This window comes from Dermacentor variabilis, chromosome 5, assembly GCF_050947875.1.
Source record: "Dermacentor variabilis isolate Ectoservices chromosome 5, ASM5094787v1, whole genome shotgun sequence".
Classification (NCBI taxonomy): Eukaryota; Metazoa; Arthropoda; class Arachnida; order Ixodida; family Ixodidae; genus Dermacentor; species Dermacentor variabilis.
The window spans coordinates 69376413-69393300 of NC_134572.1; the positions used below are offsets into that span (position 1 = coordinate 69376413).

General features: G+C 42.8%; 1 protein-coding gene across 1 annotated transcript in view; it reads right to left on the reverse strand.

The window, feature by feature from the left end:
- LOC142582758 (uncharacterized) overlaps positions 1–16888 on the reverse strand; it is a 136253-nt gene that overhangs the window by 18489 nt on the left and 100876 nt on the right. The window contains exon 3 of the transcript XR_012828480.1: positions 5616–5676. The gene's annotated coding sequence lies outside the window, so the exon portion shown is untranslated. The remainder of the gene's footprint in view (positions 1–5615; positions 5677–16888) is intronic.

Genomic DNA, 16888 nt, shown 5'->3' on the forward strand with positions numbered 1-16888 from the left:
AATATCTACGCGGTCATGCTCACTACCAGCTGATGACTAAACTCGGTAGTTATTTAACAGATCATGTAACTATACCCTTCTATAATGGTTGTCATGAAGTAATATGTACTCAATTTGATCCAGCTACATACTCAGTTCCAGGCAAGTTTCAGGGATGGGAGGAACATTTTGGTACTATAGCAATACAGATCACTTTCACCGGACTTTGTTAGCGCCAATGCAAACTAAAGCTGGAGTCGATATCTCTACCGACCCTGATAATGCTATCGCGTGCTGAAAGTGTGTACTTTCTAATTGTACACGTTAATTATGTTAAATAAACTTTAAAACTTTAAAACTTTTAAAGCACTGCCGTCGCTCACCTGGGGCGTGACGACCTGTGAGTTCGTTTTCGGTTTATTCGTGATCAGAAGTCACGACCAGTTGCACGTGAACGCAAAACCCTTGTGTACCATGGTAAAAAAGCAGTGCGCATACAATATAGAAAAGGTGTACATCATCAGATTATTTAACGCTAATGAACTCGTAGCACTAATTTACCTCTTTGTTATATCTGTCCTTGCAGCGTTTATTTGCCTCTATCATTCTACTTCTCAGTCCTGTCCGATCACGATTACTCACCCTTTCAAGATTATTGGCTTTCCGGGGTGAGCATGATGTGTTTTCTAAACTTATCATTTATTCTAGTGAGTCGCGATGATCCTTTTCTTTTTTTGGAAAGAAGAACATCAGATTCATCTACTCGTCGTTGTACCTATGCCACATGTCACAAACACTTACTCACTGACGGTATAGTATCAGTTGACTCAAATATAAACACTACATCCCGTCTTCAGCACTGGTATACGTAGCACACGAATGCACGCATTTTCTTCTCCGCATGGTCTATAATTTTAATCTCCCAAATCTTAAACGGATGTCAGTTAAAGTTTTTGCCGATTAACTGTGCGCCTTCGTACAGGCAGGGTACAGTTCAATGCTGGTCAATACACAGTCCGTACAATACGGATATTGCTATATGAATTTTACGTTATCATGCGAGAATTTATTCACATTTCTCTTTCAATCTATCTTTATGTCTTATTTTTCTCGTAAATAATGTGTACGTGTTAGAAATTGAAGTTCGCATGAACTATGTATAGTGAAAATACGGGAAAAAATATCTGAAGTTTTTTCTCACGAATAAACTCTTTAAGGCAATCCTTTGCTGCAAAGAAAAGGGCAAATACCCAGAGCCCTAATCAGATGTCAAGCACGTAGGAAAATTTCTATATGCAAAGCCTTCAGCTCCAAGCACCATGAATTAATAAATATCTTTCCTGAGAGATCAATGAGCAGTTTTCCGTGGTGACGTTTACTGTGCGCAACAAATTTACGCTGCAGAAAAAATAATGTATTCAACAAAAGAGCTTCTCTTTGCTGTCCAAATCAGGGAAGACAAGAGGTCCTAAGAACTGCACGTAAGCCAGCTGTCACAAATATGTCTTACGCTAGAATAGTTCATAAGAACAAATTTCAGCTATCCTGATACTGGACATACTATTAGCGATGGCAGTCGGCCAATAGCAAAGAGCACTTAGGAAGGAAAAGCTTTGCGAATTCGGCCAGTAGTTGTCATGTATGTACCAAAATTACCGAACGTGGAGTTTGAGTGAATTGCTTATACGACCTGCGTTGCGAACAAGCGCCATGCATCTCCTTGGTACAGAGCATGCAGATATTATAGGAAAGGTCTTGCATCGCAAAGTGTCCTGTGAGGCATGACATAAGCTAAGTAAATACCTGTGAAGCGCCTTTCAAATAACTAATCGCGAGCCCCTCATCTCGTGTTTTACCACAAGAATTAACTTGCTTTATCGCATATCTGTTGCACTTGTTGAACTTACGAGAACGTAAAACAAAAGGCAGCACAAACGACAAGAATCGGCTTTTTGTTAACAGTGTAACCAGGGGACCTTCATATGCATACTCCGACATTCATTGCTTAAATAGCCGTTTCCTATAGAAATATAAAGTGTGAGAAAATGTAGTTGCTTTAAGAGCTTCAGTGTTAAGAGGCGGAGTGAATAGCCCTCATTTAAAAGGGAGGTTCAGGTCGAGCTCAGGCGCCTTGTTGCGAATAAAGCCCCTACGTATACGAAAGCAATTTTTGTGTCTTCCATCTACTGTCGCCAGTGTGATGTGCCCAAATATATTGAACATTGCTTTGAAAACTGCCGAAATGCCACTTTATTTTGGGAAGTACTTTATTTTGGGAAGGCGTCCCATGCTAGACTTTTCATGCATTCAATCTGTTATCACGCTATAGTGTTCAGAAACCATCGCCTGACATTCCGGAGGAAAACGAATGTGCCACTCAAAAACCACTCACAAAAGTCATTTTCCTCACTGGTTTCATATCCAATTTGCCTCAAAGAATGTTAGCAATATTGAATGTAACTATGGAGACTTCCCCGCAGACCTTTCTGTTGTAGTATTATTCGTTCGTCATGAGAAACCGTAACGGTTATACGTACATAGCTCTAAACACTCATCGAGTTTCAGAGAGAGAGAGAGAGAGAGAGGGAGGGAGGGGGGGAGAGAGAGGGAGAACCCTTTAATGGAGGGCACAGATTTTAGCCGGCGTACAGACATCGCTGACGTGCTCCTCTGCATGGGGAAAGGAATTGTGGAGCGAAAGAGAAGAGAGAGGGGCAAAAAAAAAGAATAAGGTAAAAAATGGGCACTGAGTTTGCTGATTCATGGGCAACGGTGGGCTATGGTAAAGTCCTTCAGTGTATGCACCATACCACAATGAGGGGGCAGAATTCGCTGCGTTAAAGGTACATTAGAGCGACAGAGTAGAGCAAAAGTTTGTCGAGCTGACCGATGTTTTCGAAGTATGTTCCATAAACGAAAAGCCTGCTGGCATCAGACAATATTGAAGTAAAATATCAGCAGGAAAAGAAGGCCCAGTCAAGCATTGTCACCTTTTGCCCTCCTTTTAAGTGTGCAAACAGCCACACTTGAATAAATTTTAATTTACATTCCATTAGGCACGCATACATATACGTTCGGTATAGCTACACGTTGCTGAGCTCGGTAGGTATAAGCCCTCGCGCAACTTCAATTCGCATTGAGCCTGAGCAGAGCAGGTGTGTTTTATAAAGTGGCAGTGAGGTTTGGGTAACACTTAACTGGTCAGTTTTCTTACAGCGGTTTTCAAAAATCAACAATATGGTGCTAGGGACTGCGACTTCGCACGTCAGTGTCTAGGACTAAGATTTTCACGTCGGTGCGTCTTTTGCCAAAGGAATTGACTTTCCTGAATACACACGTGCTGCGCACTGCGTAGCAGCGCTGTGTTGCGCCAACCTCTCGCTGTTTCTTTTTGCCTTTCATGTTTTTCTTAGTTTTCTTTATTTTTTATTGAGCCCCATGCAGTATGTATACACTTGTTATTTCTCTGAAAGAAATAGTTGGAAGTTAGCGCTTGTCTATGTCCGTTTCCCTGCTCCCTGTGCCAATTTCGGCATTCGAATCAACTCGTACATGTAGCGTAGTGTACCTTGTACAGGTGAAACATGATCGGGAAGGTATAAAATGGAGTGCCTATGACGGTTAATAACTCGAGAGTAAGACCTCTCGCAGCTACATATCCGGTCGCCAAAGTTACGTAGACACCAGAAGAGTACGCATTTAGGCTGGTTGGTTCATGATTACGAGCAATAAAAGCAGCGCTAAATGACAGGACGGGTGGAGGGACACAGACAACAGCGCTGACTAACAACCAAAGTGTCTTTATTCTGTCAGTCAGCATATATATGCTATCTCAAACCACAGAATCAACAGACTTATCATTATCAACAAGAATTATCGACAGAACGTAGACACCACAGTAGGCGTACAAGCTAAAACGAGCCGACGCCACAGTAAACTGGGAAAGGAGAAACAGGAGAACATATTCTAGTTAGCCTTAACCTATTTAGCCTCTTATACGTACAGAGAAATACGATGCTTGAGTTATAAAATCAACACGGAATATTTTCGTAAGTGCATTAAGGCCGCGAATACGAACACTATATTGCATCACTCGGTAATACCTATACAACTCTAAAGTCTACTTTAATTAAATAAGACTACGCGATACTGGCAAATTTTGTTCGACACTACGGATCTATTATTCTTATTTCTAACCCTGCCCCTCTTTGGGAGACCGTCGCATAGGGTCGAATTAAACGATAGCTAAATGGATACCTTCGGTTGCGTAGACGTAGTTCAAACAGCGAGTGATTAATACTATTTCCACTTGTTTTCTGTTAATCACAGACAAGAAAAAGATCATCGTTAAGCAGTGGACCCTCGCGAAGACCCATTTTTCATTCAGTGTTTCCTGAGCAACAGGCAAAAGAAAGCACACGACGCCGCCAGCCACGGTCACGATTATTTCCAATGCATCCTTTCGGAAGCTCAAACACAGACCCCTGTAACGTACTTAGCGGTCGCTAAAGGTAGCCGCAAGAGGCAAGGGAAAAGAAAGAATGCGGTTGTCGGTGCCCACGTATATTAAAGAAGAGACAGACAGATAAACAAACAAACACCACTCAGGCGACGAGGAATAAGCATCCGAAAGCAACGCTAACAATGTTTGTTTACCCACTCATCTTCTTTATCATCTCGGGACACATCTTTGTTTGCTCTTATCATATGCACCGCTGCGGCAACCTCTGACGATGCGAACAAGGTAGGGAATAAGCGGCAGATATACACACCGCATAAGGAGGACGGGGAGAGACAAAGGTGGGGGGGGGGGAGGTCGAAGGAAAGGCAAGAAGAATAAATGAAGTCAACAAGCCGAGAGAAAGGCTAGTAGAAGCGAATGGTTTGTTTTTCATGTCGGGGATCCTATTGTCGAGTTGCAGCACTGATAATTGCTTTCGAGTGGGGGCTCTTCGGGGGAAGGGGGGGGGGACGGCTTCCAAATCGGATAAGCAAAACTAATTTGTAGACATGACGGTTTTGTCGTTATCGTCGCTTCTTTGTTGCTGCTTTTCCTAATTCCTGCGCACGCACTAGCTTTACACGGCCGTCGATCTCTAGTTCTTGCAGTCGTCGTAATGATGTCTTGTCTCGATTGGAATTAATGAGCGAGGACGTACTATACACCTTAAGCGTAATTAATTTCGTTAGTCTTGTTCGATCACTTCTTCAAATGTACATTTCTTTATAAAGGAGTTCCCTGTTGCGAGATAGGCAGAAGGGTTGCTTTAATTCCAGTGAGACGAAACGTATAGGCAAGAAAAAGCTTTTATTATTTTTTTTTCTTTTGAGAGGTTATGCAGGAATTATAAAATAAATTTACAGCCACTGTTCGACGCACTAGTTGTTTAACACAGAACTGCTCCTGCAGAATTGAAGTGCCATCAGCTGAAACAAAGCCGTGCAGACTTCCTTACATAGTTTGCTAATTTCTGTTGTTGAGCACGAAAAAATAGTAGTGCATAAGAAATGAAGACTAGACAAGAACATGGGAATGACGCTTACTAAGCCATATCTCTTCGAGTTTGCAGAAAGTACCACGGGTCACGTGGCTTAATTGCAATTTTTCGCTTAGAGGTGCTGTTGGTTGTACTCACGGTTAAAGAAAGAAACTCTGCTCACTGTAGCATCAAGGTACTTCAAGAGTCATCCAAACGTCTGCAATCAGAAAATGTAAAGAACAACAACAAATACGCAATATTCAAAAAGCACCAAACATAACTGAAAAGCAGCAATTTATTCCTCAAAAAATAGGTCGAGGCACATTTTTGTCATAAGCAAAGTGCCTGTGCAAATACTGTGCAAATACATTTAAGCAAAGCAAAAGTTTATTTTTTCTTCACTGAATAGACAAATTGTCCCTTGAAGTAATCGCTAATATAATACGGGTGAACACATCTGGTGAGTCATGCTGTGTGAGTTAAACTTTGATGATATATCTCAGTTACGAAATACCAAACCTTTGATGTTTCATGTTCCTTTCTACGTTCTTAGTCTATTTATTTTCCTTGACATCTGGCTCCATCTAATGTACTTGTGTAGTGCGGCAAAGCTAGCTTTAAAAATGCTGACAGCTGTGTTAAACGCTTGTTTCAGCCGACAGTAACGCACGCACGCACGCACGCACGCACGCACGCACACACACACACACACACACACACACACACACACACACACAAAACGTTCTCCTTATACTACAGAACGTTTGTGAAACTGCGCTCGAAATTTCTTAAAACAGAGATGACGTTATAATAATCGAGCAGTTTCCTTGGGATTGTTTCTTCTATTAAGGTGCATGTTTTAAAATTACCCTTGGTAGTAATTATCCAAGTAAGTTTGAGAAGTAGACTAACTAGCTTCTCAACCGACAAATTCAGACGTCAGGTCCTAATGAAGGCCTTTAGGCTCGTCATCCGAGTAGCTTATCACTGATTTAAGACACGCAATAAGCTGACGCTGCTAATTTCTACAACGTGATTAATTCTTACCAATTTCACCGTGTAACCGAAAATACCGAAGAATGTAATTTTCACTCCCATAGCAGACACCGATGAATGACGAGACTGTTTTCATTTCAGCATCCGGCTAGCATGGAGCGAGCGAGAGCGCGATTTGAAAAAGACGCTTGGTTCACGCTTGCACCTTGACTAGGCGTGCGTCTGCTACGTGACCGTCTGCTAAGGGCGTGACGCTTGCGCTCACCCGCAGTTCAGTTTCGGTTTTATGCGTGAAATTAGCAGAAGTACGTTAAAATTCGGAAATTAGCAGCCTAAGCTTTTCGAATGTTTGGAACCGGTTAGTAATTCTTAGAGTGACAGGCTTCCAGTTATCGACTCCTTGTATGCCGGTGCGTGTTCAGTTTATTTGTTAGTTCCCTGTCGTTTGCCATGCTGTACCGTAAAATAATGATTCGCTGATTGCTAAATTTTGTCAAAAAATTGAATAATGGAACGAGTGAACGAAATCTTTAAATAAGATTTGTCACGACAATAGCCAAAGCGCACAATCGATATCAATTCAGCGCGACACGATAAAGCGATGAGTCAGGCTTATGCGTTTAGCCTATATTATGCTTATGTGCACCTTCTCCAACCGATGGGCCTTTCTCCTGAATCACTAACGCGCGTGTTTATTACTATTTTTCGTTGTTTTGCAGGTAAGCTCAACTGCTGTCCTCCCAGGAATGCAGACGAATTCAACCGGTCACCTGGCGCCGAGGGACTTCCTTCCGGCTCCTTAAAAAAACATTCATCACCTTTGCTGCTTCTTCCTTTATTCCAGCGTATAGTAACGATTTAATCGAGCTTGCTTAACATAGGGCCCCTGATGTTACCGCTATTGTAGTCATAAAAAAGCGTGAAACTTTGTTATCACAACAGAGGTGGCTTTTAATACCTCCGTAAAAACGTGCTGACCATGGACTGAAGCACCCATTATTTTACTGCGAACAACATTTAGGAGCCTGCCGATAAGCCCTTACTTGAGCGGATAGCATTGTGATCGATCGCTCTTTTCTTAGTTCACAGTACTTTTTTTCAGACATTGCACAACGTGATGCAAAAAACAAAACAAAAGGAACACTAAGAGATACCCTAAGATCGGACCAACAATTTTGCGTCTTCAATCAAGCTTCGCAATCTAACCTCGCTCGCGCAAGTGGAGGGCGCTGCTGCCAGCATGTTTCTTATACTTCTTAAGTCTCTTAGTCTCGTCCACGAGTTCTCTTGAGTTCTCCTTTTTTTCCCTGCCGGCACTGGTGTTCTCTCCATGATATGCAGGAGTAGCCGAAGGTTATTCTCTAGATCAAGTGGAATTCTATGATCTGATCTTGGTGTGTGGGCGTTTAATTGCTGTTCGCAGAATTTGACTCAAAAATCGAGAGGAAAGAAAAAGAGAAGGCAGTGGCGGTAACAGGAAAAGCGTCTCGTTGGCTGCCCTACACTGGAGGTGGGGAAGTGAAGAACAGGAAGAAGAGAGATAGGAACTTTAATTAGGAGGATTAGTTCCCAAAGTGTGGGTACTTGGTTATCACTTTTTTTATTGAAAAAAAAAAACTGCAGACACTTGTTGCAGGAACAGTGTGGCTGCATCTGGAAATAACGGTCTGTATATTATTCTTTTTTAACTTGTCTTTGACAAAAATGCTCTATATAGTAAACAGTCAAAACAAAACGCTGTAGCAAATACTAATGGCCTCGGCAGTACCATTGCAGATGACGGACAAGCATACCCGAACCAAGTGGCCAGCCGTAAACTCACCGCACGACATATGCGGAAGCCTAATGCTTCCTGAATGGAAAACATTTCTGCGCGGATTTACAATCCAAGCGGGAGATATTGGCTAAATCTAGATTTGAGGCTAATGCTAATTTTTTTCGAACAGCTTGCCCTGGTTGAATAGATACGTATATATAAGTAAGAGCGCGGATACCGTTCGCGCGTAGTAATTGTAGTATAGTGGATTAGCGAAGTTATCGTCCATTAGCCGACACTTATAACGGTTTGTCTGATCCTTTCGTAGTTCTTGATAGCTGATAGACACCTCCCTCGAGTAACCCTCGTTTCTGGTGCAGAGCTACAATATGATGTGAAGTGTCTGCTAGATTCTGAAGCAGCACACTTTATATGCTGTTCACGGGATGTTAAAGTTGCTGGACCCCATGAACAGGTGACGGAAGTCGTAAGGACCACTCGAGCCTGTAGTCCTCGAAAAGAGACTTCCTACACCAGAGAAACACTAGACGGGAAAGGGAGCAGGCGTATCCGAGAAATTAAATTGCGTGTAGCCCAATGGAGATGTGATATTTGGCTTAAAGCTAATGATGTGGCTTAAGATCAACCCATAGTATCAGCGTATTCAGATTTGAAGCAATACAGCCTGCCCCTGCAAGATATTGGAGTCCTTTCACTTGTAAGAAGGTTGTCAATATTGTAAGCGTCTAGCTTGGTACAGAGCACATCACTGTATATACAGCATCGATAATACAGTAAAGTTTTAGATCTTCATCATTAGTAAAAAAAAAAAACTGTGAGCATTGTTATGCTGAATACACATTTTATGAGATGACTTTTTGTGTATGCGCGAAAGCATTCGAGCTTTTACAACAGCAAGAACAGTCAGATTTAACAAATAATGGATACAGAAAATCCATGGCAACATAAAATTATAAACAACAGCAACAACAGCGATGGAATCGATTGGCGCCATTTGTTCGTCCTCCTCCTCGCACCCTCCTTTTCCCATTTCTCAAGCCACAAGCACTACTTCCTCGAATGGTAACGTTGACAAGAAGCGCACTGACACGGGTACGGAATTTTGTAACTGAGCGACAGAACATGCTGTGCAACCTCCTGTCTTTCACGGCATTGTGGCAGCCTCATATGAGTGCGTTATAAGTGTTCTTCGTTTGAAATTCTATCTGGCTTCTTCATTGATTTGCGTACGTACCTCCCCAATGGGCAGTATAATAAATAAATAAATAAATAAATAAATAAATAAATAAATAAATAAATAAATAAATAAATAAATGATGAAATTTTCTTTCTCAAAACTTGTGCTCGCTGAACTCGGGTGGTGTACTGGCTACCCGACGTGTACCATTGTTAAATACGCGTGAGAGTTCCGTGCCGCGCGCGCAGAGAGCGAAAGGATGGGTGTGCATAATTTGGCGTGCTTAACGGCAAGCCTCGAGACGCAACGATGCTGAACCGTAGGGCCATCGAATATATGTACATAAAGAGAGGCAGAATGCTAATGACGCCATTGTCGGCTGTGCACACACGCACGATTACGGAACATGTGCTATGGGCGTGCGGGTAGCGCCGTTGTCTTTTGTTGCGCCTGTCTGCACGCTTGGACACGTTTCGTGCATACGAGATGAATGACGGGTTCACAATTTTACATCGTCTGTCAGGCCGGCGCTTGTATGTTGAGACGCGCCACGCCTTGCGATGCGAGTGAGAGTAGCCATTGCAATGTGTTGCTGGTTTTACTCTGCCCTCTTCGTGTTCTCCGACGAACTTGGACAGATAAAAGAAACTGTGGCTGCAAGTTATGCTATTCAAGGGTTTTGTCCGCTGAACAGGAAGGACTCGGAAATAAAGGTTAATAAGCAGGGTGATAATTTCTAAGCTTTATTGAATTTTTAAAGAAAATATCTGTGCCAGATGGCATTATTCTTGTCCTTGAGCTGGCCGTGCACGAGAAATCGAAACACGGTTTCAACTAATTAACAAAACATCACTAATTATCTTCTTGATTAATTACTTTACGGTACGTATTGCAATTTACGAATTGTAGCCAGTTTTTACGCCAGTTTGGAGATATGTGACATCAAAGGCACCATAAGAATGCACTGTTCGTCCACTTTTTAAAAGAAAACGCTTTTTTATGCTTTGAAGATCAAAAGTAACTGAAACGCCCATGTATTTCGTTCCACACTTTGGGAAATACCTCAAAAATGGTGTCATACTGGATATTCATTTCAAGTGAACACGTCTTGCAAGCTCTCCGGCTACAATTCATAAATTGCGATATGCGCCGTAAGGTAATTAATTAGGAAGTTAATTAGTGAGTTTGCGTAATTCATCGAATATGTGTTTCGATTTCTCGGGATAGTTATGTCCACCTCTTCGAATAATTCAGCTCAAGGACAAGAGTTAGGTTATCTGCAGCAGGCGACTTTTGAAAATTCAGTAAAACTTAAAAAATTATCATCCTGTATATCTGGAAGTTCGCTTGAAAGACGCGTTTACTTAAAGCCACCTTGGACGAACGACCACCAACCACCCCTCCCCCCCTCCTCCCATTGTGACAACTGTGGTTCAATTGGAGCCGTAGAGCACATCTTGTAAGATACCCAGCATTAGATAAAATGAGCGCTATCTGTCAGAAATCACGTGAGTGTGACTCCTCGTGACGCAACGAATGTTTTATATAAACGTTTTATGTCTTTTCTTTCTTCGTAATTTTCTCGCAAAGGAATTTGGGATTCCAGCGACGACACCATCGGACACCAAACCGACCGGGTAACTGGGTCCACGAACTTTACAACTATGACAGTAAAAAGTGGAAGCAACAGACAAGTGTACTGTATATCGCATATCTAACACGCACGCTCGGAAGATTACGGGCGTTCCTGTTCCTTAGCAATGTTTTGACTCGTACCACTGACGTTCCGAATTTAAACTTACAGGTTATTCACTTGACCGTCGCGTAATGCTCAAGTTATGTGCTTCAATGTGTCCTTAATTTGGCTTGAGTGGTAGTCACGGCTACTCGCTCTCACGTTCAGCACATGGTAAATAACGAGCACCATTTTGTTCGTATAGCACTCTCACCCTTGCAAATACATCCTCTCGATGGGTAGTTATCCATTTTTTTTAACTTAAGCCAGTAGCTAATGACGGTGCGGTTGAGTAACAGGTAAAGGCGATGCATTTGTATGCTCCGGATGGGCGGCCACAGCCTCATCACACCCTCAATATTGGAAGAACACGAGGACCTCACGACCAAGGTCACACGTCAGTTCATTTCGTCTTTGTTTTGTCATTGGGCTCTCAGGATCACTGCAGATTAAAGCTACCTTCTAGACGCTTTTCGGAGTCCTCAGTTATCTTTTGCAGTTATCTTGAAAACAGGGCGCAAATGTGGACTAGAAGCACACTTTTAAGAGAGAGAGAGAGAGAGGTGAAGAGGAAATGCAAGGACGTTAACCAGATATTATTCTCCGGTTTGCTACCCTACACTGGGGTTGGGATATAGTGGTTAAATAGAGGACAGAGAGGAAAGGGTTAAAAAAATAGGGGCTAGGAATACGGGCCCAAAGTATTTGTGCTAAAGCTGTTCACAAGAGCGAATGATGCCAGCCACTCGGGATATTGGACGTGTACTATCAGGAAAGCGGTCTGTCAAGGGCAAACAGTATAGTTGTGAACGAAAAGTTTTTTTGAATTTGCGGCGCCTGAATGGTGCGAAATTGTCTTGAAGTGGCGATAGGTGCTTGTCTCGGTGCTTTTGTTTCTTGTGGCATGCGCGCGACTCGGATACTAGCATTTGGTTACTTAGTTCGTAGCAGTGCACCACACGTACTTACAACCGTTTTATTTATTTATTTATTTATTTATTTATTTATTTATTTATTTATTTATTTATTTATTTATTTATTTATTTATTTATCAGGGCCATGGAGGTTTACAGAGAGGACTGGGTAGAAAGAAAACTAAGGCAGACAATGGGAAAAGTGCACGTACAGAAATGCGTGCTCCTATGTGTACAATGTTAGGTAAGAAACAAACAATGAAATCGTTAGTAGATACGGAATACAAAACTGTCAATGTTCATATAAAATATAAGCTAAAATGACGAGGCTACAAGCACAAGTGTTTTTTAAAGAATTTAGCACTAACGGTATCACATCCTCGACTAGTATGGTCTTTTATGCATTAATTAATTGGGCAACACCAGCTGAGTCAACAGTCGCCGGAGGCATCAGTAAGTAATCATGATGATGTACATCAGGAATATGGGTGGTGTTATGTGGTGAAAAAAGATTAACAAAAGTATCCTTTAGTACTGTAGCACACATATGATTATCAAATGGATCGCAGTACATACCACCAGAACTCGAATGCTATCTCTGTCGAGAATGAATAGGTGGCATCACCGCGTGACTGCGCCATATTCCCAACCCACATCTCCCACAGGACTAGCCAGCTGCACACACCTCGCTTTCTCATTCTCCTCAGGCCATTGAAGGTATAAGAATAATAAAAATTACGATAATGATGACGATGAGTTAGTGCGATTTTTTTCTTGTAACGTGTGAATGCGGGTATTACACCCTGGCAATGATTTATAAAGGTGACCAAGCTGAGAAGGAAAGGGGCTTAGATATTTTCGTACAGGGCACTCAAAACGAAGTTCTTGCTAACACCGTCACCTGTAAAAATAGCCGGCAACCATTCTTTAGCTTCACTAGCTTTAGCGTGTGCCCGAGAACTAAGCAACATCCATCGTCTAAATCTGATTCTCTTGTTAGGATGCTGAGAAAACGTGAAGAGGCGGAAACTGAAATGTGAAAGGATGTGATTGAAACTTACCATGGCTTTTTTTTTCAGCTTTATCAGCAGCCTCCTCACCACTTCAGTAAAGTGGAAAGTGGGCTAGTTGGTGAGTGACCATCATACCTTGCTGGTGAAGCAGCGCACTGACACGGACACAGTGAAGACAAACAGGAAAAGCAGCAGCGAGTGTCGTCTTTTCCTGTTTGTCTTCACTGTGTCCATGTCAGTGCGCTGCTTCACCAGCAAGGTATGATGATCCTAACCAGTTCCCCTCCCCAGCTCCCCCCCCCCCAAATATAAATACAGAACTGAAATGACGCTTTGCAATAGCGTTAGCAGGGGCACGTGCAACGTTTGAGGGTAATTGCTCTTCCCATCCAAAATTTACCGCGTAAAACGCCCAGGCGTCAGCAGTCCAGGATGCTTCTTATCGACTTAGTTTACTCCAATCTCGCTGAGCTCCAGAACCTGTCACAGACCTTGTTTACTAGCTGCTTCTCAACGGTTAATCTGGCCGTCTGAATGAAAAAAGTATATTTTTGTCCGAGAGAGCGCTCAAGAGCGAAAATTTTCGAATGAACACAGAACTAACTGAATCTATAGCTCAACAACGCGCACTGCACGGCTAGTTGGTTAGTACCTTCCTGTTTGTATTACGCTAACGAAGACAACGAAAATGTGAAGAAAAAAATCACGCGTATCCTGTTTTCTCTGTGGTGACGCCCTGATTAGCGCGAAGCACGATGTAAATGAAAAACAAAAACGAAATTACTGTGTCATCACTTTCGAGTACAGTCGGCACGCTAGCTTGCCAACAGTAACTAGACGTTGTCACTAGAAAGCTGTCACCGCACACCTTTAGTTAACTGGTCGGATGTCCGAGCTAGTTAGTACGGAAGTTTCCACGTGTAACGACGTTATTATGCCGAACAGGTAAATTGAGTGCACTGCCCAATATTGCCAGGCAACGCGCGCTTGCACTGTCGAAGAAGCTTGTCCTCAAGTAACGCGAACCGAGTTCACCGGGTGTTGCGCACTCTGTTCACTTCACGTTCGCACTGGCACCCGGCGATAGAGACTACAGCACGAGCACTTCGCCTTTCATTGGTCGTAAGCATGATGTAGGAGAGAGAGAGAGAGAGAGAGAGAGAGAGAGAGAGAGAGAGAGAGAGAGAGAGAGAGAGAGAGAGAGCAATAGGAAGGAATCCTTAGTCGAGGAGTCTCGACTTGCCGTCATCACTGTTCTTTTTTTTTTGCGTCTCTTTTCTCTCACTTCCCGCACTTCATTCACGCCCTTCGAGGCCTCCATGGGAAATGCCAATAGAGCGGAAGGAACTCGAGCCGCCGCGGCCACCCCACCCGGTGCCGTGTCGCTCGCGTTTCAGCCGCCGCCCTTGGCGCCCTCGGGGAATTTAAACCCTTTCTTTTTCGTCTTCCTTCACTGTTCGACTCTTCCTCTCCTACTTCTTATATCTTGTTCGAATTCTTCATCCACCCTCTCATTCTTATATTTCTTTTTTTTTTTACACCTACAATGTTGCCGTGGTTGTTGCTTTCGTTTATTTCCTTTATTTATTTATTTATTGCTTGTTGGCCCCTTTCTGCCTAAACTTTCTTTCCATCGCGTCCTGCCCCCACGGCAAGCAGTCGACATGCCTGAGGGTATACGCAACGACTGTGCTTGCTGGCTGGGAACGCTGGAAACAGAGGTCCACTATACCTTGTGCCGCCCTTTAAGTGAAGCTCGTGGGGGTAGTGGTAGCGAAATACGCGGGCACGCGGTGAGAAAACGCCCCGCATCGTTAGTTGTTAAACTGCTGGGAGTGTTGTGACGATCCACGAAGGCTGCGGGCAGTAGTATTCGTCAACGCTGTGTCGACGATGCGAATTTTTCGCGCTATTCCTCGACAGGTCCAGGTAAGTCTTGCGCTGTACGACTCGGTTAACGACACGGATGTTCGAACACGGCCTCCGAGACTGAGGCTCTGCGTGCGCCACGTAATCTCGGAGATATTGGCCCGACTTCTGCGTGATCTCTCTCCTGTAGCATGTAGTGCTTATACAGCTCATCAATGTAACTTGGTGTGCGCAGTTACTTGGACCAGTGAATATTAATATTGTCTGACTCTTGCGTGACCTTTAGGGAGGATGGTTGTTTCTACGGTTAGTTTGCTGTCGGGCAGAGTCTCTGTTGCACTTCAGAGCACAGTTGCGAGTTAGCTAATTAACAGCTGAAGATGGCGGCGCCAAAATCACGGCCTTCTATATCGCAGCATGCATTGGTAACAGGTCGAAAGAAGAAAAAAGATTGATTGATTGATTGACTGACTGACTGACTGACTGATTGATTGATTGATTGATTGATTGATTGATTGATTGATTGATTGATTGATTGATTGGATTTCCCAAGTAAGCCAATATTAAAACCTCTTTTTTGTAAGGAAGGCCACTAGCTATTCAATATCGTGCCCCGTGCTTACAATGTTGAAAAATCGTGATGCCGTCGCTAGCATTATCTTTGTTTTAAGGCTGCAAATGAGTCTCACTGCTTCCTTGTTCATGTTTGTATGAGTTGGTAGAAGTTTATTCTTGCTTAATGGTGGCTTGAAACAAATAGCAATACCAATTAGATTGAAGCGACCACGAAGCAGTTAGCTTGTTTCTGTTTGTTTCTTATTGTATTTTTGAGGTTTCTGTTTGCACTTGTGCTCAACCCTAATGAACAAGATGCTCATAACTGTGAACCTTTGTTTTGTTATCATGTGTTATTTTGCTTTGAGTGCTGCTGTGCTTAATTTCATTTGACCACCAGATGATTTGACTGTTCGTAGCTGCCGCGTAGGCACATATTTTCTTACAGGAACATATATTACGAGTATCAATAAATATTTTCCTGCGGTACTCGGAACGCACAGCCTATCATGCGTTTTTCAACTCTTTTAAATGCAACGTTCGGGTCGATGTGGCTCACAAAACTTCATCCATATTACCTGTATCAAAGTGATCAACTTCCGTTTCCTATACTTGTCCCATGCATTCGGCGAATTGTAACATCGTTGCTCATTCAGCGTTTAACTAACATGATAATTAGATTAGTATGGCTACCCCCTTTTGAATAAATTCTGTACACATTGTACGGTTTGAACTATTGTTTATTTCGGTAACTTTCGAACCAAGCCTAATGTTGTCTGTCATGTTCAGCTTTGTACCGTGCATAGCGTCAACCGGGCACGTCCTTGGTTAACCTCCCTTCCTTTACCTTTTCGTACGGCCTCTCTCTCTCTCTCTCTCTCTCTCTCTCTCTCTCTCTCTCTCTCTCTCTCTCTCTCTCTCTCTCTCTCTCTCTCTCTCTCTCTCTCTCTCTCTCTCTTTCTCTCGTTCGCTCGCTCTCTCTCTCTCAGCAAATTCCGCTGGTATACGTATATTTCGTGCCTATCATGGTTTGTAATTGATAAAGCTGTTCTTTATTTACCGAAGAAAGCACACGGATAGCAATGCCTAAGGTTTTAAACATTCTTGAAGATCTGCAAGTAATGCTATTTGTCTCGAACCTAATCATTTAAACACCCCTTTTGCGTTTAAGTCATTGTGCTTTTGCATCAGATTGACCCGCATCCTCCTGTGGATCACAGCGAAAGACGAGCATGTTCTTGTTCCAAACCATCGTATATATAGGGCAAAGCCCGTATAGCACGTGTGTAGTAGAAGGTATAAAGTAGATTCCTGTGAAATCAGAGAGAATTACCACACTCGCTTTTCTTCACTGCTTTATATGAGCTAACCAGCCAACTTATGCTTTATTCAA